Below are 24175 nucleotides of genomic sequence, written 5' to 3'. Positions count from 1 at the left end.
AACGAAAGTTTTTTCATAACTCTTTTGACAGCAAAATCTGACCTGAACCGGCATGAGGCTCTTGACAGTCCTGGTTTATCCCTCTGGGAATGTTCGTGCATTCGAAGCAGCGCTATCGATGTGTTTGATTACCGGGTGATCCCCCCGGCTTCACGGAGTGTGCGAAGTACCATGTGCACCAGATTAATTTTCTAAAATCCCCAAGGTTCAAACACCTTTGCACCCCTCCTCTCTTGCCCCTAGGTTTTGCATAAGGATCTGTGGATTTCTGTAGAAATCTGAAAGTCAGTGGAAAGGACAGCCCTGGAGACGCACATTTGGACTTGGACCCTCAAGGGAGAAGGAAAAGGGGTGGGTTTGGGAGAGTCATGATCACTCTCTAAAGTTTTAATGGAATGTTCAGCAAGAAAGCCCTGGCCCCTTGAAAACTCCAGTGTGCCCTGATTGGTAGGGGGATCTAGGCTTTGCCTAGGACCTCTCTACGGGGCGCCGCCCAGTCCTGGGGACAAGGCAATTAAGCCGAGTGCCCACCTCTGATTTGGCAGGAGAAAGCATGCCTTCAGATTCCACGAACCTGATTTTAATGGCTGAGCCCAGCCTTTTGACCAGAATTTTCATGGACTGGTTTTATGATATATGGTTATTAATTATAGCTTAGAAATCATTTTATTTTATTAAATGCTTTTTATTTATTACGACAAGCATAAATTTTTCCACGACGCTCAGGGTATAAAAATGCCACAGTTCTCTACTTAAAAAAAAAAAAAAATCAAATTAAATGCAGCTTGAGCTCCTACTCAGCAACCTAGGTAAAAAATCCAGGATCCATTAGTTTTGGGGGGCCCTTCCTCCCTGGTTTCCCTGTTTCAGGGAGCCTCAGGGATAGCTCACTTGAGGGAAATGGTGAGGGTCTCTGTCTTCAGGTATTGGTAACTGGCCGTCACTAATGTTGCTCCTAGCTCAGGCCCGCATTTGAGGCTGGCCAGCTCCTCCTAAGCCGTGTCCACCCACTGAGCCCTTTGCTGCCAAGGGCCTGGCATTTGGTGCTGTACCTCCACAGTCCAAGGGATTCGCCAGTCTGGGCAGGAGTTGGAGTTGCCTCTGGCCTTCCGCATCCATGGAACACTGCCCTTCTCCGCAGGGTGGGCGTGCATCTTTCCTGCAACGGGCTTCTCCAGTCTTTGACCATGAAAGCCCGCAGCTTCCCTCCACACTCCCTCCCTGGACAGCGCACCAATACTCTCCTTCTTGAAGGTGAGTGAAGGCACACATTCCTCCAGCAACATAAACACAAGATACCAGCAAGTTTGTCATTAAGCGCCCTCTTACAGACTATCAAACCAGACAAAGAAACAAACAACAACAAAAATCCTACAAATATCTGCTCGTTGATAAGTTCTCAAAATATAAAACATAAAATGTTCAGTAGGATTAAGATGAAAAGGATGGAGAGGAAAAGTTTTGAGGAAGGAACATTATACAGAATAAGCATGATTTTGAACCTGGTTTTGCAATATTCCAGGGGTTTCCCCAGTTGCTCAAAGGGATAGTATACAATCCTCAAAAAACAATCAAATTGGTGTCTCTAAACCGTTATCCAGAGAGACATTTTGGAAGAAGACTACAATGATGGTGCTAAGTTGGGTAAACCACAGGTGGTGTTTTGTTTTTAAAATACGCTTTTTTCTCTCCTGGTAGTTAAATTAATACGTGATAGTTATAGGACAATTTGAAAATACAGAAAAGACTATAAAGAATAAAGTTAATATTGCCTTTAATCCTATCACGGAGATAATCGTGGAGATATTTTGATCTTTTCCTTTCAGGTTTTGTCTCTAAATGCTGGCTTGGTATCTACGTATTTCTGTATTTACATGGCTGAGGATTAGAGGAAGTTCATGTTTGTGTTCTGTTTTTCTTTCAATATTCTCAGACTGTCATGTTTCATTCTCAGGAAATATGCCGAAAAATAAACCGAGGGTGCTAATCTGTTCATTTACGCCGAGAATCAGACAAGCTGGCCCCTCCCTTCCCCCAGCCAGAGCACAAGGCTCTCACGAAGCTCTGTGAGTATAAAGCAAGACTGAGAATAAACAGGAACATAACTCTCATTTCCTGGTGGAGGGAATATCACTTTCTTTTTTTTTTTTTTTTTTTTAAAGATTTTATTTTTTCCTTTCTCTCCCCAAAGCCCCCCGGTACATAGTTGTGTATTCTTCGTTGTGGGTTCCTCTAGCTGTGGCATGTGGGACGCTGCCTCAGCGTGGTCTGACGAGCAGTGCCATGTCCGCGCCCAGGATTCGAACCGACGAAACACTGGGCCGCCTGCAGCGGAGCGCGCGAACTTAACCACTCGGCCACGGGGCCAGCCCCGGGAATATCACTTTCTTAACTACCTCTCTCTCTACGGGCTTTTCTATTTTTCACAGTTTTTTGTAACTCTAATTAATTTTTTTTTTCTTGAGGAAGATTTGCCCTGAGCTAACAGCCATGCCAATCTGCCTCTATTTTTTAGTCTGTGGGCTGCCAGCACAGCACAGCAGGGCCGCTAACAGAGCAGTGTGTGTCGACACCCAGGAAATGAACCCCGGCCACCGAAGCAGAGTGTGCTGAACTTAACCACTAGGTCACTGGGCCTGCCCTCTAATTAACTTCTAAGTATATTTCTGATTTTTTCCCTTAGGATAATTAGTTTGAAGTCAAAAACCTAGGACAAAGAACATGAACCTTTACTTTAAATTATTCATTATAATTTTTTTCCTCATAAAATGATATATTGTCATCTTAGAATTTGGAAAATGCAAAAAAAAACATAAATCATAAATATTCTGTAACCTAGAAAAAATTCCTGTCGAGACATCCATAATTCCATATGATTTTGTGAACATATATTTCTGCTTCTTTTATTAACATTACTTACTGTTATATTGTGAGTATTTTCCTCTACCATTAAATAGTATTTGAAAACATGATTTTAATGGTCCTCTCTCTCTCACACATCGTAACATATTTAGCTATTTCCCTTTCATTGACTCGATTTAGGCTGTTTCCAAGCTTTTCACTATCTCAAATAGCATGGCCATAAATATCCCAGCTTGAGTCTTTGAACCTCTTCTAGCTCAATCCACCTCAAGACGGAGGACATTGGAACCAGGACATGTAAAGGGGCTCCTCCAGATGCCGTCAGCACGTCTGTATTCCCTGTGCAAACCCAAACAGGATCATCTCTGGCTGATGGATCATAAAGACCTCCGAGAGGACCGATTAGAAAACAGCGGCCCTTTTTTAGGGCTGGCACAAGCTCTCCAGGCACATAGCTGGGTGAGCAGAGTGTAGGCCAAATGAGCGGGCCCGCCTTCTGGGCCACCTTCTTTTGTTGTAGCAGACAACCTGTTCAACCTCACACTGCTGTCCTTCCACACTGTGGCTTTTTACCTGAAGTCACAGAGCTAGTAAATGACAGAGTTCGTTGGCAGATCCAAATCTGCTACTCCTTAGCTACCTCAAAACGACTTCCTGACCAGGTCAAGAGGCCCGAAGGCTGGGTTTTTATGCTTCTTTATACGTGATACTCATGGCACGGTACTGATCATAGCACATTTCATTTTTGAAAAAACAGTCACCACAGGATTATCTAAACATTCCATTCAGGCAATAGCATGTATTGTCTGGCTTTCTAATTTACCCAAACTTTGTGATGTAAAAAGTCTGAAGTTATGGACTGCGATTTAAAAAAAAAAACAACTTACTGTGGTCTTTGGGATTCTCGGAAAATGTCCCCTCAGCCAATTCAACTGGCCAAAATGTTAAAGACAATAAACGTCTCGAGCACGACCTCCACATTCATCATATGTAAAGTGAACAGCCATAAGTCGCCTCCTTTAGGGGTCTTGCTGCTTTTGACATCCCACCAGGATGTTCTGGACTTTTGTCCTAACCTAGTCTTAGTTTTCCTTTCAAAATCTGAGAAGTAGCTTCCCCCCAAAGGCAGACACAGGATGAGAAAATGACAGCAAGGTGCGGACTGAAGAGTTCATGTGTCCATTTTAGGTTCCTTAATCCAGTCCTTTCTGTTGCGTATTTTGGCACATGGTTCGTAGACATATTTCAGTTGATTTCTGCAAAGTTGAAAGCTGATTCAAAGCCAGATGTTCAGAAATAGACTGAGAAGGCAATTGTAACTTTTCATCCCTTAATTTTTGTACAGAAACTTCATTGTAAAATCGTTCTAGACTGATGGACGGCCCATTGAAAATGTGGCTCTGAAGGAATATCTCTCGGATTCTAAAAAGTGTCTACACAACACCAAACAGAATCTGAAACATACCTTCAGGTCTGGGGTTGGCGTCAAGCGAACGGCCTCTGCTTTCTTATTTAACTTTTTATTTTGAAATAATCTCAGACTTAAAGAAAAGTTGTGAAAACAGTGCAAAGAATGTCCATATATCTTTGCCCATATTCTCTAAATGCTAGTGGTGTTCTCTTTCTCTCTCTCTTCAGTGTGGCTTTCTAAAAGTGAGGATGTTCTCTTAGATGACTATAATACAACGTCAAAATCAGGAAATTAGCATTAATCAACACTATTATCTATAGTCCTTATTCTAATTCCAATAATGGGACAAATCAACCCTTTGAGTCTTTAATGTGATGTCGTGAGAAAGACACAGCAACACGTCTGCGATGTTTCTGCCAAATAATGCATAAACTGCATCCAATCATGAAGAAACGGCAGACAAACCCAGAGCGAGGGGCATCCTATAATGTAACTGGACCGGACTCTTCAGAAGCGCCGGTCACCACACAGAACCAAGCAGCAACAACCTCAACAGAAACGAAAGTGAGAAACTGCTGCAAACGCACAGCCGAGGCAGCTCCGTCGGGCTGGATGCTGTGTGTGCATGAAGATTAACTAAGTGATTTAACAGCTGGATGGGGTCCCAGCAAAGCAAATCCTCACTAATTCCTAAGAATCGTAACTGGCACTTCCACAAACACATCCACACTTGGCCCCACGTGTGACAGCGCAGACAGCTCTGACGAGCATTTCAACCAGAAAATGTCAACTGTTACTCTGCTAGTCTGACCCAGCGGCGAGCCTCGCGGCGGCCGAACCTGCGCTGCGGGGACCCCGCTCTCCCGTCTCAGCCTCGCGGTCGAGCTCCGCTTGCGGCACCCGGGCCACCGGAGGCACCCGGCGTGCACGGTGCTTCTAGTTCCAGAATTAGGGCAAAAACAGCCCAGGGAGAGCGCACAGCGCTGGGAACAGGGCTGCCTTCCCCCTTTCGCATCACAGCACCATCGTCCGCGCAGCGCTGCAACCAGGAGCGGATTTAGGGCGTTGATAGAGCCCTCGGTGCTTCATTCCATGTTCTTTATCTTATATAATTATGATAAGAAAAAGAAACTATGATCCTTTTAGAAAAAATATTACACATGGAATTTGCATAAATCTTCCACATAAAATATTTTCCAATTTTTTCTTCTTTTCTTTTTTACCCCCACTTTTTAATGAGAAATTTGAACTTACCTCTGTAATCTAACTTTAACTTTGTCAGGTTTAATGCTTCACAGGACTTGACGAAATTCCTCCTCAGCGGCAGACCAGGGTTTCTTGGACCTGAAGTTTATATAATTTGGAGGTGGGGGGGAGACTTTAAGAAAATTGCAAATATAAAACCAGGTACAAAAGTTAATATTTATTCAGAATGAGAACAGCAGTCATAATAAATTCTTGGAGACTTGGAGAGGTCCGTTTCCTCTACAATCTCTTTAGGCCATTATCAAAATTGCTTACTTAGAAAGCTTCCTCCCAACCTAGAATTCTCTGTAACTGAGCAGCTCTGCCCACACTCTCCGGGACCAGTAACTGAAGCTCCGGGTCCTTAGCCCTGTTAGCTCCGCAGCGATTCCACCGTCTTCTAGTCTTTTAGATAGGAAAGTTTATTCTCTCAAGTAGATAATAAAAAACAGCCGTTGTAGATCCACTCAAAAATGTTCAATGGTTGAAGTATTAAAGACTCAAAAGTTTCTCCTTTTCCTTAATGAAACATGAACTATTACAATTTCTAATGATAATGAGCATGGATTTCCAATCCACTCAATTTCTATGTCAAACAAGCACTCTGAAAGAGTGTGAAGCTTTCTTTTACAGGATGTGCATGCCTAATTGTGGCAGGCATCCTGGAGCTAATTATGAGGAAAGACACAAAGACACTAGCTTCTGATATACTAGAGGACCGAGCTTTGGGGCTAGGGCCTGGAGTGACAGTAGACAGGAGACCCTAGAGGCCTCCACCCCCTCTTGAGCTTCTGGGGCTACACTTCCAGCCCTGAGGGCTCCTGGGGTGCCTGTAACCAGCTTCTCCCACAGCATCCCTGTCCTGCTCTGCTGGGCACAGCCTCGCATGCACAAGCAGGTGGCAGGTGCACCAGCATAGGTTTGGCTCTGGGAAGGATGCCCTCGTTGTGTGGGGACAGCAGGGCAAACCAAATTCCTGCTTCTCCTGGGCTACCATCCTAGGAGCCCTCACCAGGCGCCTTGGGGTCGGATTCAACCAGCCACACCTCTTGCTGACAGGATAGAAATACAACTCATTGCTATCACAGGCACGGGGGAAGCTCTGCTATAGTGGGCAGGGTGCTTTGGAACTGCAGAAGGCTAGGTTGAAAATCACAGATAATGTACATGAAAGGGCTTTGAGAATGATCAAGTAGTCTCAGACACTTTTGGCTTGGAAACTCTAAAAAGAAGTGCCCTTGGATGGAGAGAAAACAGCAGCGATACGGCAACAGAGTGAAAGAAATAACTAACTTTACAAAAGATTGCTGAATTCTGCTGGTGAAACAGAAATACTTTCCAGCAGTTTCACTCCATCTATTGCAGGACGGTGTAAAGGACAGTGTGTGACTTAAGATAAGTGTCTACACGTTTGGGCAGATCACCTGGGTAAGCCTGTGGTGTCGTTTGTAAAACCAGCTTCACAAGAATTCCTATCTCACAGGTGTTGTGAAGATCAACCGTGAGGAGTTCCTTGTAAATGGCGGGGAAGGCTCATGTTTATTTTTCTTTTGATTGGCTGTAGAAACAGCTGATGTTTCGAGTTCACCTGTAATAGACCATGGATAAAAGCCAGACATTTTTGTTATTACAACTCACTTAAATTCCAGAAATAAACACCTAAACCAGCTTAATTCCTTGAGGAGCTGAGGGAATGGTTCTCTGCCTGTATTTCTGTGGGCCACTGGTCATTTTTATTCAGGTTTACCTGAGTATCAAGAACAGGCTAAAAGGACGGGGAAAATCACAAAATTGCCACATAGTTGCAGCCTTAAGCAACATGTAAAGGTGAGAAAATATTTGTATAGAGGATTCTTCACAGATAAGGGCACATCTGTCTTGAGATGACTTTGTTTTATTTTGTTTGTCTATACTTTAGCAGTAACTAGGAGAGTCACTTTTCCCTTCTGCTAACCTTCCTGGGTCTCAGTCTGACTCCTGCCCCACAGGCCTTCCAGCCCCCAAGCCACACACCCGAGACGGCTCCTCAGTTTGCGCTTCCCAAGGGGGTGGCTTGAGCTTGCTGCTCGTTTCTCCCCACGTCATCCTGGATTTATACAGCTTTCCTGCGGGGTTTCCTGCTTCATGCTGCTGCATGGTGTTCCTCTAACTTTCCACAATTTAATGGCCAAACCTCGTATTTAAAATTTTATGGATACAAAAAGAGGAAAATAAGTAATTTCCACAAATGGGCTACTAAGGCTTGTGGCCGTGTCTGTCTGTGAGTGCAGACCCGTTGGAGGCATCGTGGATGCTGCAGTGCGACCTAAAGAGCGATGAGGTTTTGCTTCAGGAAGGCCTCTGTGCGACTCTCCCACCTCTTTTAGGTCTCGGAGTGAAGGAGAATTTCAGAGAGAATTTTGGTCAGAAACCTGAAGGCTACAAGCTGTGACACTCTCCCAAGGTTGTTCCCTTTGCCACAGGTGAAGCGGAAGTGCAGGAACCCCACGTGTTCCTGAAACCTTTGTTCATACGTGGTCACTAATCACCATCCAGAATGAAATAATAAATACAGTTTTCCTCCTTCCCTGTCCAGCTTTCAAGACTCTACCAGGAATTCAGCCAGATTTTCAATCATGTCAGAGTAAACCAAACAGAAATGGAGAAAAAAGCATAAAAATGAGCATTTTTAAAAATAGTTTTTTAATTTGAGGAAAAAATACGTTTTACAAACATACACATACATGAAGATAGAGATTAAAAAGGAAAACAGGCTTATGATAAATCAAACATAAATTTTATACATTATTAGGTAATTTCCTTCAAATTCTTAAAAGCTGTTGATAGATATTTGTTTAATGTCTGTGATCTAATATTTGGCAAGAATGTGTGTGTGTCTGCATTGTTAGAACTGAAAAAATAGTATACTAAATTTAAAGTGAACAGAATGAAATGATGTTTTGCCCTTCCGTATTTTTTTGGCATTAGCTCTCCTGAAACAATTTCCATCTGCAACTTTATCTTTAGAAGTTCTAATTAGTTTTTCATTCGCCACTTGACTTTGATGAGTGCTGTTGCTGGCGGTGGATTCGGACGGCAGGGGCCAGGTTTAACCAATGGCAAGTGGCTTCTGTAACCTTTGGTTTGGGAAGTGAAGAGAAGGAGAACAGAAACTCAGTGGCACATTCTCTTCTCTTTCAAACATATGTTCTTATTTAATAAATTCTTTTTCATATAAAATAAGCCTGAGTTATTGGTGGTCAGTTCACATAATAGGGGCTACTACAGCTTCCCATTAAAAAAAAAAAATACCAGGCTGCAATAAAACAAACATGAGGTACTTTACTGGGTATGAAGTAATAAACCAGTGGTTACAAGGGCAACGTCTATGATGTGCCTTAGAGGAGAACAACCTTGATTGTTTTGTTTGGTTTGAGGCTGGACTTTTCAGCTTAGTGGTACAGAAAACCCACGTGTGATCAGATTCCACACGGCTGCTCAACACCTAGAAGACATCACTCCCAGTGATTATCACAGCCATCATTAACAACTAAGTGTATGATGTGTTGTTTAATATCTCAGTTTGCCGTAAAACTCTACATATGGGCAAGAACTATTCCGTTTAGGCAGTTAAACTACTGTGTGACTGAATGACTGATTGGCATCCATGTACAGGAGGAAGACAAAAAGAAAAAAAGAAAGCAGAAGGAAAGAAAGAAAAAAGAAAAGATAAAGAGAGAAAAACAACTGGGAAAGAATGAAAGGAAAGACAGACAAAGAAAGAAAGACAAGGAGGAAAAGAAAGCAAAAAGAAAGTAGGAAAGAAAAGAAAAAGAGAGACAAGGACTGAAAGAGAGAAGGCTGTTCTTTCCTGGGAAGCTACCATGCAGATTCTGCCAAACTCGTGAAGTTTACTCTCCACGATGTCCATATCAATTGGTATGTCTAACTTTGTTTATCTTTTTAAGGCAAGTAAACCACAGCACTAGTAAAGTGTTTCCAAAGCATGTTTCTTAACTCCCTCCGCCACACCTTGCCCCCAGCATGAAACACAATATTCTCCGACAGCCCCTCAGTGTGCAGAGGCTGTAAATGAAAGCAAAGGGATTTCAACCATAAACGGCTGCTGAGTGCTGGATGTTGGGGACGCGCCCCATCTCTGCGGGTTCACAGTGCTGGGAGCCCACGGGGTGACACAGCCCAGGTACCAGAGATGGAGACCAAACATCATTAGTCTTGGCAGGAACAATATTTTGCTGACGACCTGAGAGTTGTTGTTGGATGCGGGTTCTAGTCCCCTGGAAGAGATATTGAATACCCAGAGAATTTCTCTTAAAGACGCAATAATTCACAGCTGGACATTAACCAGATCTATGACATACAGTACTGCCACATCATCTCATTTCGCTGGCTCTAACCCTGCCGAACGTTTCTAATACAGCAGGAGTGTTTGGTGAAATATGACTTTCTGATTGAATGAATGCCTGCGGGCCTCCGTGATAAACACCAGCTCAGACACACTGTGGCTTATAATGAGGGACAAGTGCCCAAACCTCCAGATGAGTTTGTAGCACACACGCCTTTCTTTGCAACCGCCTTCTCCTCCCCAGCCCTCGCCCACCGAATTATCTCCATCTATTTTTCATCACATCTGACAGTGACCAATAATCTTTGTATGGTGAGCATCAGTGTTTTTGCCTTGCATCGTGCTGTTTTTTCTCTGTCTCTTTACTTTCAGATGCCAAGCTATATTTGACTATTAGGCAGTTTTATGGAAGGGAAGTTTTAAAGAAACATTGTGTGGCGGGATTGATATAAACCCACTCGCAGGGAATAAAGTCTATACATACACCTTATCGCTTTGGCTTCCCTCCTTCTTTTTATTGCCTTTTTTGGTTCCTATTGCTAACATATTTCATTTTCTCCCAGTGTATTTTTCCAGTACTAAAGCTATGCTTTTTTTTAGGTCTACCTAGAAAATTTTCGGTTACATCATTTGCACAAATATGTTGATGTTAACATTGAAAAACCTCTTTGCTTGCCGTTGTATATTTTATTTGGCTAAAAACGGCCCATGTCTAATACATTACATGTCCTTTGGTGATACTATTTAAGCGAGAAATTCCAAAACTCACAAATACCGAATAGCCAAAAGTTCCGAAGCGATGCACGAACACTAAACACGCAATATATCTCCTCCTTTTCCAAACAGAAATAGATTTCTCTCTGATTTGTTTGATAAATTTGACCCAAGATTTCCATTTGGAGTTATTGGAGTTCCTACTGTTTTTCTGCGTGTTGGTGGGCCAAGGCCTAATCACCCCGAGCCCCACGGAGGCCATAAATTACAGCCATGAGGTGAAGCTTTGTATGCCTTCGGCTGCAGAAGAAGGCCATTTTGCTACAGCTATTTTGACAGGCATGAATTTAATTCATTGTTTTATGACAGATGGGAAAAGTGTACATGCTCATACTACTGATTTATGGTCATTTGGGTCTGGAGGATTCTATAATTTGCAACTAATGTGAAAACAGATGGATAGGCAGACACCAAAGGTTAGGCTGACCCGTGGGTTCTCTCCCCTGGTTACAAATGGCGTCCATATGCGTCCAGCCTCTCTGGGTGAGGTCTTCGCCAGGCCGGCCAGATTCTGCAGAGCACGCAGCCCTGCATTTTTCTTTCCTGAGCAAGGCAGCGAAAGCAAATTGGGGGAACGTTTCTAAGCCTAGTATTTCAAGAGTCATCCTGTGCCTTCTGAATGTGTGGGAATTCTTTTTCTTTTCTTTTCTTTCTTTTTAAATTAAAAAGCACTTTTCTAAGGTGTACGTAATATCTTCATTGTTATCCAAACAAGCGATACCATATAAAGGTATTGTTGGATGTTTTCATTTCAATTGACAAATTTATTTTAATAGAATGATTGATTGAAAATCAGCAGTTGGGGAGTTTCAAAGGAAATACCTCGAGTTGGGGACGGGCATGTATTTTTGTGAGAGACGTGTTTGTGCTTAAATAAATGAATGTCTATTTTACAAATTATTTTGCCTTTTTAGAAAATAAATGGATTATCAAGTAAAATTACTTAGTTGATGCTAAAAGTATTTAATACATTTTTGACTATTAAATGACTTCACTAAAGAGGAAAAAGCAACGATCACATCTCTTTTCGAAGAAAGAAAGAAAGAAAGAAATTTTAGACCTATAGTGACAAGGTAAATCCATAGTTAATTTTATTTGAATTGGTACTTATAATCTGTCTAAAAATGTTACGTTAAGAAATTATATATATTGTGATTATCATGTTCAGTTATTATAACATTATTAATTTCATTTTATAAATTTCAATATTAAAACTAAACAGGTCATTAATTTTAGTTCTGAAGAAGAGTAAAGTTCTGTTTAATTCCAATTCTTTTTGAAAATTGGAAGTGTGTGTTGCTATTCCCTAAACTTAGAGTACAAAATTCAGATATGTTAAGGGCTGTTTTAGTTTTTACCAAATCAGTATTTTGACAATAAGCAAAAGGCATAGTGTTTTACAACGTTAAAATGCTTCTCTGTTTTGTATTTTGTTTTAAAATTACATTTTAATCAATCTAGTGGCTACTCCTGAGGCTGAAGCACACAAAACTGCCTGTGTTGGTCCAATCAACAGGATATTTGCAACTTCATATGGTGCTATGAAAACAGAAGTCTTTAACCTCATTTGACACTTTGACCTTTGTACAGTTACCCTCGGAAGGGAAAAACCTAAGTGACTGATAACTAATTTTAATTGGCATCTACAAAAAATAACCAGGCCTACCAAATGAAGGTTTCTTATCGCTGTGGTCTACTTCACCATGAGAGAAAATTGTGTGCGTGTATTTCTTCATGCTTCACTTCCTGAAGAAGTTGTAGGCTGGGAATGCCATTTCCTTTTTAGACGACAGCTGCCACCATCACATTGCTGGGTGGAAATGGGGTGGCTTCATCGGAAGATACCAGGAAGAGTCATGTGAAAGATGGTGAAATGAGAAAGGCCAATGTCTGACCTTAAAGACTTGCTCTTGGCCCCAATTTTAATTTTTATTAAGGGTTCAGACTATTGATATAAGAACAGTCTTATTGACAATGTTGCATGACATCAAAACGGGTACCAAGGACTTCCTTTTATTCTATGTTTTTTGGAATGGTTGTGGTGAATTTTATTTATCTATTTATGTCAGTTGCATGGAAAGGGCCATATCTGGACCCCACGAGCAGTGGGAAATGTAAGGAGGCAGCCACTGGCCACCTGGTCGAGGCATCTTCCACCGCTGCTCCAAGCCATGCTACAACCACACCTGTCCCTGCCTGCACCTCATTTTCGTTCCTTTTCCAGAACTCTACTTCCTCCCCAAACACTTCATTTACTCCACAGTGTCAGGCGCTAGGGTTGGATGGTGATCCAGAGCTCAGGACCCCTGCTTTCGTGGAGTGCACGGTCTGCTTGGCAATATGAACTCTCTCCCGGCACTCCTCAAGTTCTCTAGTGCTTAGCTCTCCCAAGTACATACACTGTCAAGTGGTTGGTTATTCATATCTTTCTCTTTTACTTGGAACTGACTCGATTATATTAACTTTTAAAATTCCATTACTTACTTGAGTGCCTGGAATATAACAGTTGTTCAATAAAAATGAATTGAAAGTCAAACATGTGAAAGAAAATTGATCCTTAGGTCAACTATACAGAGATAGAAATCAGTCAAGATGCAGTAAATCATGAAGTAAATTAAAAGTAAATCCATAGTTATAAATTTGTTTCAGAGAGGTAATAACTATATGTGAAGAGATCAATTCTATTAATTTTTAAAAAAATTTTTAACTATCACTTGCATTTTTTAATTGTTCAAATAATATATACATGCATCCGTATTGGCTGCATTTTTAACAATTCACGCGAAGTAAAAGTCAGCTTCTCCGGCTTCCTCCTCTTCCTACTTTCTGGCTCTAAAGGTACCAAGGTTCACGGTTTATGAAAAATCTCCCATATTTTCTTCTTTCTATTTATGAAAACATATGAGGTATATGTGGATCAATCATTCTATCTTGATTTGTACGCTTTATCTGTAATTGAATAGATATCTAACACTTGCAATATGTCTGGGATTTTTCTAAGCACGTAACATGGTTTACTCATTTGATAATCAGAGCAATCCACAAGATAGGTACTGTCATTGCGCCGATCTCACAAATGAGAAAACCAAGGTCAAGGAGTTAAATGAGCTGCTCACGGCAGTGAGTGATGCACCGAGGACAGGAAAGCAGGCAGTCTCGACCCAGAGCCCACACTCTAACTTCCATGGTCCGATACATTGAAAATGAGATCATATCAAATGGACTGCTTTGCAACATTTTTTTTCACTTAATGATATGTCTTGGATATTTCTCCATATCTTTACATACAGACATAACTTCGTTTTTAAATTACTGATGAGTATTCCATACCATGGACATGTCCTAATTTATTTTGCCATTCCCACATCCATGGATATTTAGGTTGATTCCAGTCTTTTATAATATTTTGTATATGTGGCAGTATGTCTGACTGATATACCTCAAAGTGAAATACTGGACCACGGGGCATATATAATATTACATTTTAATAGATGCTGCTAAATTTTGATAAAAAAGACTTTGCCATCACTTCCACCAAAACATTATTTATCTTTTCTTGAAATGAGTATGAAGGATCCACAAGAGGCAGTTGATAGTTTTAATTTGCGTTGCTCTAATTATATTGGGATTTATTTTTACCATTTTCCTTTTGATTTATAGAAGTTCTTTATATATTCTGGTTACTAATTCTATACATGTGACACATGTTGTTAATATATTTCCCTATTCTGTTACTTTTCCTTAAACTTTCTTGACTCCTGTTGTTCCATTGTTTTAAAGATTTACAGGAACAAATCTTCCCTGCGCTTTCTACACTACTTAAGAAATTATTTTCTACCAGTTTAATTCAACGTATTATTATAACACAATAATATAATTACATTGAGATGTTTTATTTGTTTGTTTATTTACATATAGATATTATTCTGGAATTTATTAATGAGTATACTGTGGATAGGGATTTTTTCCTACTCAATTCCCCAGCACTATTCATTGAATAACTCTTTGGCCCCTCACTGATCTGAAATACTGCTTTATCATAAATTTAATAAATGTTACTTTATTCTGATAATTGTAGTAAAATTAGCAATTGAAAAAACATAGAGAAAAGACAAAAATTATCAGGATTCACAGTATGTTAAGCTATGGTGTAGTACATAAAGGATTCCTCTCCATCCATAATGCTGCTTTGTATGGCTCTTTTACACCGTCGCTTCTCACCGTGTAAGAAGTGCTTTAATATATTATTGTCTTAGTAATTAAAATAACAAAGAGATACTCTGTGTGGTATCAAAGTAACACAGCCTTCTAAAATGACACTATGCAAGGTGGGTGAAGCTGGAGTTTGCTTGGACTTTACATTGCTGCTGGTAGAAACGTTTTTTGTGCGAATGCTTTGGAAAAAACTGACAAAATAATTGAAGAGCGTTCTAATGTTTGTATGCTTTGATCTAGTAGTTTCTTTTCAAGACATGTATCCAAAGGGAATTATCAGAGATGGAATCAAAGATTAATATATAATATGTTACACGTATATTTTATAAGACTAAGAAGCATGGAAACACTAAAATGTCCAACAATGAGGATGGTGGAATAAATTACGGTACATTCCTGGGATGGAAGACTATTGACTTAGTGCAGTGGGGCTTTGTGGGCCGGGTAGAGCAGCCACTGGTGCTCTTTGCCAAATGTTCTCGGCTCCTCACCTCCCAGGCATGTGGGGGGCCCACACTTCCTGGACACCTTACCTCTGGGTGGGGCCCTGGGCCTGTCTGACAATGAGTCATGAGCAGAAGTGACACGCATCATTTCCAGGCTGGAACATTTAATTGCTAAAGGGAAACACTCAAGGTTTAGCAAGAAACCAACAATATTTGAAATGACATGGCTGAGTGATAATAAGTAGAGATCTTCTGCTAACCAGAAATGGAAATATAGATTAGAGAGAAACAGATACGTGTTGTTTTAAGCGACTAAAAACTGGCCATTAGCCATTGATTAATACAGATGAGACAAGGCTCACAAAATAAGATGAACTGGAAAAAAAGCGTAAAAACATGTTATATGTATATATTTATATGAAGTCCATTTTTTTTTTAATTTTATTGAGGTCATATTGGCTTTTGACATTGTGTAAATTTCAGGTGTACATTATTATATTTCACTTTCTGTATGTGAAGTCAATTTTATCTGTGTCTATGGAATATAATGTAACAAACATTGAAGAAAAAAAGCCCCACCAAAATATTGTTTTTACCTTTGGAAGTTGGGATTATTGCATTTTATTTTCTTATATTTTTGTCCGTATTTTCTAAAACAAGTGCATTTTATTATTATAAAGCCCACTTTTTAAATATTTGTAAGCATGCTTTATAATGGTTATGTAATATTTCAACATATGAATATAAAAATAAAGTTCAGGGGCCGGCTCCATCGCCCAGAGGTTAAGTGCGCACGTTTCACTTCTTGGTGGCCCAGGGTTGGCCGGTTCGGATCCCGGGTGCGGACATGACACCACTTGGCAGGCCATGTGGTGGTAGGCGTCCCACATATAAAGTAGAGGAAGATGGGCATGGTTGTTAACTCAGGGCCAGTCTTCCTCAGCAATAAGAGGAGGATTGTCAGTAATTAGCTCAGGGCTAATCTTCCTCAAAAAAAAAAACCAAACAAACAAATAAATAAATAAAGTTTAGCCTCTACTTATTGTTATGAATTTAAGTTGCAGTTTTCCACTATTTTCATAAGACAGTGGTTGTCATCACGTATAATTCTTAACCAGTAATTCAATTACTCCCATAAGATTGATAGTAGAATTAAACACTCAATGGTTATAGATCAAGTCTACATAAATGCTATTAAATTGCTTTCATTAATCGTTATAGCAATTACACTACTATCAGTAGGAGTGCTCATCTGCAAAAATGACAGTATTGAGGGATTTTTTTTCTTTTTTAAACTTTATAATTTGACAAAGAAAACCTTCTTTCCTTAATGCAGTGTGTCCTAAACCAGCCCTGGTGAGGCGCCAGTATTATATTTTGTTTCCACTCTACTGTGGACTACTACGTGGCCCTGCTGCACCTGACTGGGACCTCTGTGGGACCACTCGTGTGTCAGTCATGCGAGTTTGATGTCAATTGACCGCACCTTCACATTCAACAAGTCCACGGTGACACCTTTGGATACCAAGGCAATGCCAAACTACTACAAAAGTTTTAAATATTTGCCTTAATTTCCGGATCAATGATAGCTGTGGATCACACTTGAGTACCATTGATTTGTGTTTTTTTAATTTTACTTAAGTTGCCAGTTTATTCTTATATTTAATTTTTATTTCATTTTTGGCAAGTCGTCCTTTCATGATCTTTGCTCCTTTTTCTGTTGGTTTTGTAGTTCCTATGACCTGTATAAGTTCAGCATCCACTAAGGCTTTTGACCCTTTTTGATGGCTGTATACATTATGTATTTGTGGATTCTTTGTTCGTATCTCATCATATTATGGAAACAATTTGAGTGTTCATATTCCCATCTTGGAAGCAAAAGGATGGAAACATATACCCTGCAAACAGTAACCAAAAGGGACCTGGAGTGGCTATACTAAAATCAGACAAAATAAACTTTAAGTTAAAAATTGTTACAAGAGATAAAGAAAGACACTATATATTATAAAAGGGTCAATCTATCAAGAAGATATAATGATTACAAATGCATATACGCCTAAAAACATAGTCCCAAAATACCTGAGGCAAAAATTGATAGAGTCAAAGGGGGAAATAATTCAATAATAATGGTTGAAGATTTCAATAATGGGTGGAACAATAAGACAGAAGATTAACATAGAACTAGAAAACTCGAATGACAATATAAACCAATGAGACATAACAGACATCTACAAAACATTCCCACCACCACCAGCGGAGTACACATTCTTCTAAAGTACGCATGGAAGAGTCCCCGCAACGGACCACATGTTAGGCCACAAAACAAGTCACAAAAACATTTAAAAGAATTGAAAGCATACAAATTATTTTCTCAGACTACATGGAATGATATTAGAAATCAGTAACAAGGTGGGGGAATTGGATGAAGATGGCCAAAATGTACAGATTTCCAGTTGTGATATAAATAAGTATGGGGGCTGTAAATTATGACACGCTGACTATAGTTAACACTGCTTCTGGTAATTTGAAAGTTGATAAGAGAGCAGATCCTAAAAGTTCTCATCAAGAAAAAAAACCGGTTTTTTCTCTTTTTTGTGTCTATATGAGATGATAGATATTAACCAAATTTTTTGTGGTAATCATTTCACTATATATGTAAGACAAATCATTATACTATACACTCTAAACTTATATGGTGCTGTATGTCAATTATAGCTCAATAAAACTGAAAGAAAAAAGAAATTAATAACAGAAGGAAATTTGGAAAACGCACAGATATGTGGAAATAAAACAACGCACTCTTAAATAATCAATAGGTCAAAAAAGACATCACAGTGAATATAGACCTAAGAATCCTTAGCAAATACTAGTAAACCAAATCCAACATCATATGAAAAAAGATTATACAGCATGACCAAGTGGGATCTATCCAAGAATACAAAGTAAATTCAACATATAAAAATCAATCAATAATACACAATACTAATGGAGTAAGACCAAGACTAAAGAGCATTTCAAGAGATGCAAAAAGGCATTGAAAAAAATTTAACACTCTTTAGTAATAAAAACACTTGACAAAGGAGGAATAGATGAAACATCCTCAACCTGATAAAGGGCATCTACAAAAACGCAACTAACATCATACTTAATAGAGCTAGTAGTAACTGGTCAATCAACCAATGAGTAATCAAAGTGCAACCTGACGTCTCCTGCCGGGTCCAACGGGGGTGGAAGCACACAGTAAGCAGTACAGGCAGCCAGGGCGTGAGTCTTGGCTCTGCCTCTAACCAGCCAGTGAACTTGAGCACCGCTTAAGTTTGCTGAGCCTCAGGCTTCATAACCATAAACTGGGGATGCGGAGACTTTCCCTACAAGTTTCTGGGGATGACTGCATGATTCGAAATATGCAAAGTACCTGCAGGACTTGGCACAAGGCTTGTTACAATGTTATTTCCCCCTGAGAAGCTTCTAATTTAATTATAGAGAAAATAGGGGCCGGCTCGGTGGCCGAGTGGTTAAGTTCGCACGCTCTCCTGCGGCGGCCCAGGGTTTGGATCCTCGGCGCGGACATGGCACCGCTTGTCAGGCCACGTTGAGGCAGCGTCCCACATCCCACAACTAGAAGGACGTGCAACTAAAAATATACAACTATGTACGGGGGGTATGGGAAGATAAAGCAGAAAAGAAAAAAAAATAGTTATAGAGAAAATATATAAACAATTGAACCTTCAATATTAGCTTCTAGTTGTTCTTGAGTTCTGAATTTTTAAACCCCATTAAGACTTATTTCAATATCCAAAGGATACCCAATGAACTCTTCTTAATAACGAGATGTATCATTTTTGATATTGTTGTGTCAAATTCCTTCCTGAGATATATTTATGGTCATTTTTTTCTTAGGCCTCCCTAGTGATTCATCCTTCTCTCATTTGTCACAGCTCCCTTGCTCAATTAAGTACAATATCACACACAAGTCAGTTGTATTCGGTGGTATCGTTATTATTAGTTAGATTTTTTTCAGCATTTCTTCTCTTCCCTCTGAAGAGCAATGGGTAGAGTCAAGAATTCAACATTCTATTCATCCATTCATAAGCATTCGTTAAACATTGGGTCTGACAAAACGATATGCCAAGGACTACAATTCTAAAGATGAATTCAGTCAATTCAACACGAACCCTGCTCTCCAACATAGACAGGGAGCGAAGTCAGCCACATGGCAATGGTATGAGTGCTACCAGAAGCATATTTCAACTGGCCACAAGAACACATTGGGAAAGTCACCTTCATTTTTTGGAAAGATCAGGAAAAATATCCACAGGAAAGGCTACGTTTTTGCTGCATCTTGGAGCAGAAGTCGACCAAGAGAAGGGAAACAATTAAGACCAAGAGAATGGCATTTCATGGTCACAGAAGAGAGAAACAGCACCAGCAAATTATTATTATTATTTTTTTTTCTGTGTTATCTTCCCCAAATCCCCCCTGGTACATAGTTGTATATTCTAGTTGCAGGTCCTTCTAGTTGTGGCATGTACCGGCAAATAATTTCACCTGGCTGGAGTATAATTCACATAAAGGAATAGGAAACGAGTGAAAAAGGTAGCTGGGAGCCTTGAACCCCACACTAATAGCAGAGGCTTGTCTCAGCCCATGGGGAGATGCAGGCAGATGACTACTGTTTCTGCCCACAGTCCATCCACAGCCCCACCGTGGCAATACCCCAGCCCCCATTTGGGGATCCACTTTGGATTTTCACAGCAGCGGGATCCAGAGAACTGGAAGCCTCTTTCCACAACTGATTTGGAGACGTCAGTTTCACACAAACACAGCACTGCTCTCCTATCTGCATGAGGGGCAGTCACGGTTATCTTCATAGATTATGTGAGAAACCAAAGCTGAGATGTAATCCTGGGGGTTTTTCTCTGGGACACTCCATTTCAAAATCTGAATCACTTTGGGGACATGTTAAAAAGGAGGATTCATGCACTCTATCCCAGACTTGCTGAATCAGGACCTCTAAGAGGTAAAGTTTTGGAATGGGCATTTTTCAAAATTCCTCAGCTAATCTTTAAGTAAAATAAAATTTGATAATCACTACTCTTTTCTCTTGCTTTTGTAAAATAATCTTTTTTTTAGAACAGTTTTGGATTTACAGAAAAATTATGAAGACAGTATAGAGAATTCTCATATACTCTGTACAGTTCCTCTTTTACTAACCTCTTACATTAGTATGGTACTTTGTTACAATTTGTGAACCAATATTGATACAGTGATGATGATGATGATGATATTATTACTGTTAACATGAGTCCGTGCTTTACTCAGATTTCCTTAGTTTTTATCTCTTGTCCTTCTTCTGTTCCAGGACTGCATCCAGGTTACAACATTATATTTAGCCACGTCTCCTTAGGCTCCTCTTGGCTGTGACAGTTTCTTTTTTTTTGCTTCTGATGACCTTGACAGGTTTAAGGAGTCAGGCATCTCATAGAAGTTCAATTGGAATTTATATGATGTTTTTTTCATGATTAGACTAGGATTATGTTTTGTTTTGTTTTTTTCAGAAAGACCACAGAGGTAAAGTGCCACTCTCATCACATCATATCAAGGGTATGTACCATTAACATGATATTATTATTGAGCTGGACCTTGAACCCCTGGCTGAGAGCCAGATCACTCCACTGGATAGTTACTCTTCAGACAGTTTTTTTCTTTCACCCCTTTAAAAGTGCCATCTCATTCTCTTCTGTCTTCCATGGTTTCTGCTGAGAAATTGACTGTTTACTTTATCTATCTTATTGATAATAAAATCAATAATGTTATTGATTTTATTCCTTTTATGTAACAAGTTGCTTCTCTCTTGCTGATTTTAAGATTCTTTATCTTTCAGCAGTTCAATTATGTGTCTCAGTGTGGATCTCTTAGAGTTTATCCTACTTAGAGTTTTGAGGTTCTTGGATTCATCAAATTTGGGAAGATTTTGGCCACCATTTCTCAAATAGTCTTTCTACCCCTTTCTTTCTCTCTCCTCCTTGTGGGATTCCCATAATATATATGTTGGTATTCTTGATGGTGTTCTACATGTCCCTTAGGCTCTGTTCATTGTTTTTCACTTTTTTTTCTTTCTGCTCCTCAGACACTGGATAGTTTCAATTGTCTGATAATCTAGTTTTCTAATCCTTTCTTCTGCCTACTCAAATCTGCTGTTGAATTCCTCTAGTGAATTTTTCATTTCAACTGTTGTACTTTTCAACTCCAGAATTTCCATGTGGCTCCTTTTTATAATTTCCATCTCTTTATTGATCTTTTAATTTTGTTCTTACATTGTTTCTCTGGTTTTCTTCACTTTTTTTATTATATTCAAGACCTTCGATTTAAAATCTTTGCCTAGTAAGTCCAGTAGCTGGGCTTCCTTAAGCATGGTTTCTGCCAATATATTTTTTCCTGTGAATGGGCATACTTTCCTGTTTGTTTGAAAGCCTTATAATTTTTCTTTGAAAACTATGCATTTTGAATCCTATATTGTGGCAACTCTAGAAGTCAGATTTCCTCCTTACTTCAGAGTTCATTGTTGATTGTCGAGGACTGCAGTCATTTATTTGTTTAATGACTTTTCAAGATTTTATTTTTGTGAAGACTGTATTTCTGGTTTTATGTGGTCTCTGAAGTCTCTGTTTTATTGTCTCGGTAGTTAGCCAGTGGCCTGACAGAGATTACCTTAAATATCTTCAGCCAGAAAAAAAGAAGAAAGGATACTTTTCTCCTCAGTTTTGCAGCTTGGCTCTGAGGTAGCGTATTCCTTCCCCACTAAGCCAGGTCACCTACAGTTCTACCTTCAGCATCTGATTTTGCAAAGCCCACTGATACACAGTGTGAGTTCTCTAACTTTGAAGAATTTTGTTCTTCTTCTTGAATATTGTGTTGGCTAGCTTTTTGCTTTTTCAGGAGTCAAAAATACCATTTTGAAAGTATATTTAGAACTCTGGGTCACAGCAACCTTTCCCATACTTCCACTCCTTACTTATTTAGCTAGCTGTTCCTCACAACTTGGCAAAGCAAATCCACCCTAATAAATGCAGGAGGCTCATACTTCACTTTCCTCTGAACTCTGGTATATGGAAACCACAGTGTGAGTTCTTAGCCTGGTAAGTGAAACTAATGATCAGACTCAGTTTCAGGTAGGCAGAAAGAGCAAGTAATATCATGACCAAGTTAAAGACACAGCCTCTACTCAGCTCCCACTTACTATGGACGTGTAGAAACACAGACCCAAAGGTACCAGGTATGACAGATTATACTTTCTAGAAATGATCACAGCAATGTTTCCCATCCACATGCTCTTCAAGAACCTTGCCTCTCCCCATTAGGAAGCAGAGTCTATGACCCTTCCTCTTGAAGCCTTGGGGGAAGGATTCTACAAATGGAGTGTGGTAGAAGTGGTGCTGTATGATGTCCATGGTTGGTCATAAAAGGGAATGTGACTTCTTTTTGGCTCTCTCTTGGGAAATTCACCCTTGAGAGAGTAAGCCTGGTATGAGTAAGCCCAGGACACATGGAGGGGCCCATGTTGAGAGAGACTGAGGCCCCAGGCCCTCATTCATAGATAAGCTCCCAGCCCACAGCCAGTACTAACTTGCCAGCCATGTGAGACAGCCATCTTAGAAGTGGATCTTCCAGCCTCCCATGAGTTACTCCAGCTAATATAACATCACTTGAACAGATGAGCCTTCCACACCAAGCTCTGCCCAAATTGTGATTTGTGAGCAAAATAAATGATTGCATTTTAAAAAAGATATTAGGTTTTTTGTTTGCTTGTTTTTATGGGGATATAATTGACATATAACATTATATTACTCTCTGAGACTTAATGTCCATATTGGTAAACTTGGGATCATAATAGTAACCACATCAGAGAATTGTTGTGAGGATTAATTGACATATACAACAGGTTTAGCCCAGTGCCTGACACAGAGTATGAGCTCAATAAATAATGGCCAATATCACTGTTTTTTAAAGGTCCATATCTTTAAAATCCTGCTTAGAGAAACTGGAAGTAGGAAAATAGTAGGTCTAAGGAACACAGAACAAGTTGATTTAAATCAAAGAAAAGATTATTTGGGAGAAAATACCCTCCGTATCATTTTTGTTGTCTTTTTTGGCTGGATCCATCTGTCCAGTTTCCCAATAACTTTTTCATATTATTGAATTCAAGTTTTCCTAATCTCCACTCTTCTCTACCAACACCCCCTACTCCTTCACCCCAAAGTAGAAGCCTGGAAGGACACGGATGGTTGACATTCTGGGTGATTTCTTTGCTTGAACAGAAGGAGCCGCCGCGTCCCTGCTGCCCCCACTGGTCCCCAGGACGTCACGTCTCCACAAACCACCTGCTCAGCCCAAATGAGCAATTTCTGTTCCTACTAAAATCTAAAAGACAGTTAGACTTTAGAGTCACATGGGAAGTTCCAGCAGTTCAAAGTCTGGAGCTGAGCTTCTCTAACCCCTGCTGTGACTACTCTGCTTTAAGTGTCGGGAAGGAAATGATATTTTAAAAGGTGGAATAAGAAAAAGGGGCAATCTCTGCTGGTCTTTTTCCTGGGGATTTTTGAGGCATTCCCCAAAGAGCTCTGTTAGCTCTCTAAGTTTCCAAGATTGGTTCATTGTGCTGGAGAAGGAAATGTACCTGCAATTGCTCATTTGGGTAATATTTTAGTCAAGGCTAGATTTCAGGTTTGATTTAAGCACAACATTCTGCTTTTTTTAAGAAGAAAAAATTACCTGTAAAAATGCTGCTTTTCTTATAGAGAGAGCCATAAACATGCTTTGACAGCTTTCAAAATGGGTTGAAAGTAAGCTTATATTTCTAAATGTAGATGCTTTGAG

Source organism: Equus asinus, chromosome 15 (assembly GCF_041296235.1).
Source record: "Equus asinus isolate D_3611 breed Donkey chromosome 15, EquAss-T2T_v2, whole genome shotgun sequence".
Lineage (NCBI taxonomy): Eukaryota > Metazoa > Chordata > Mammalia > Perissodactyla > Equidae > Equus > Equus asinus.
Note: the sequence above shows the minus strand (reverse complement) of the source record.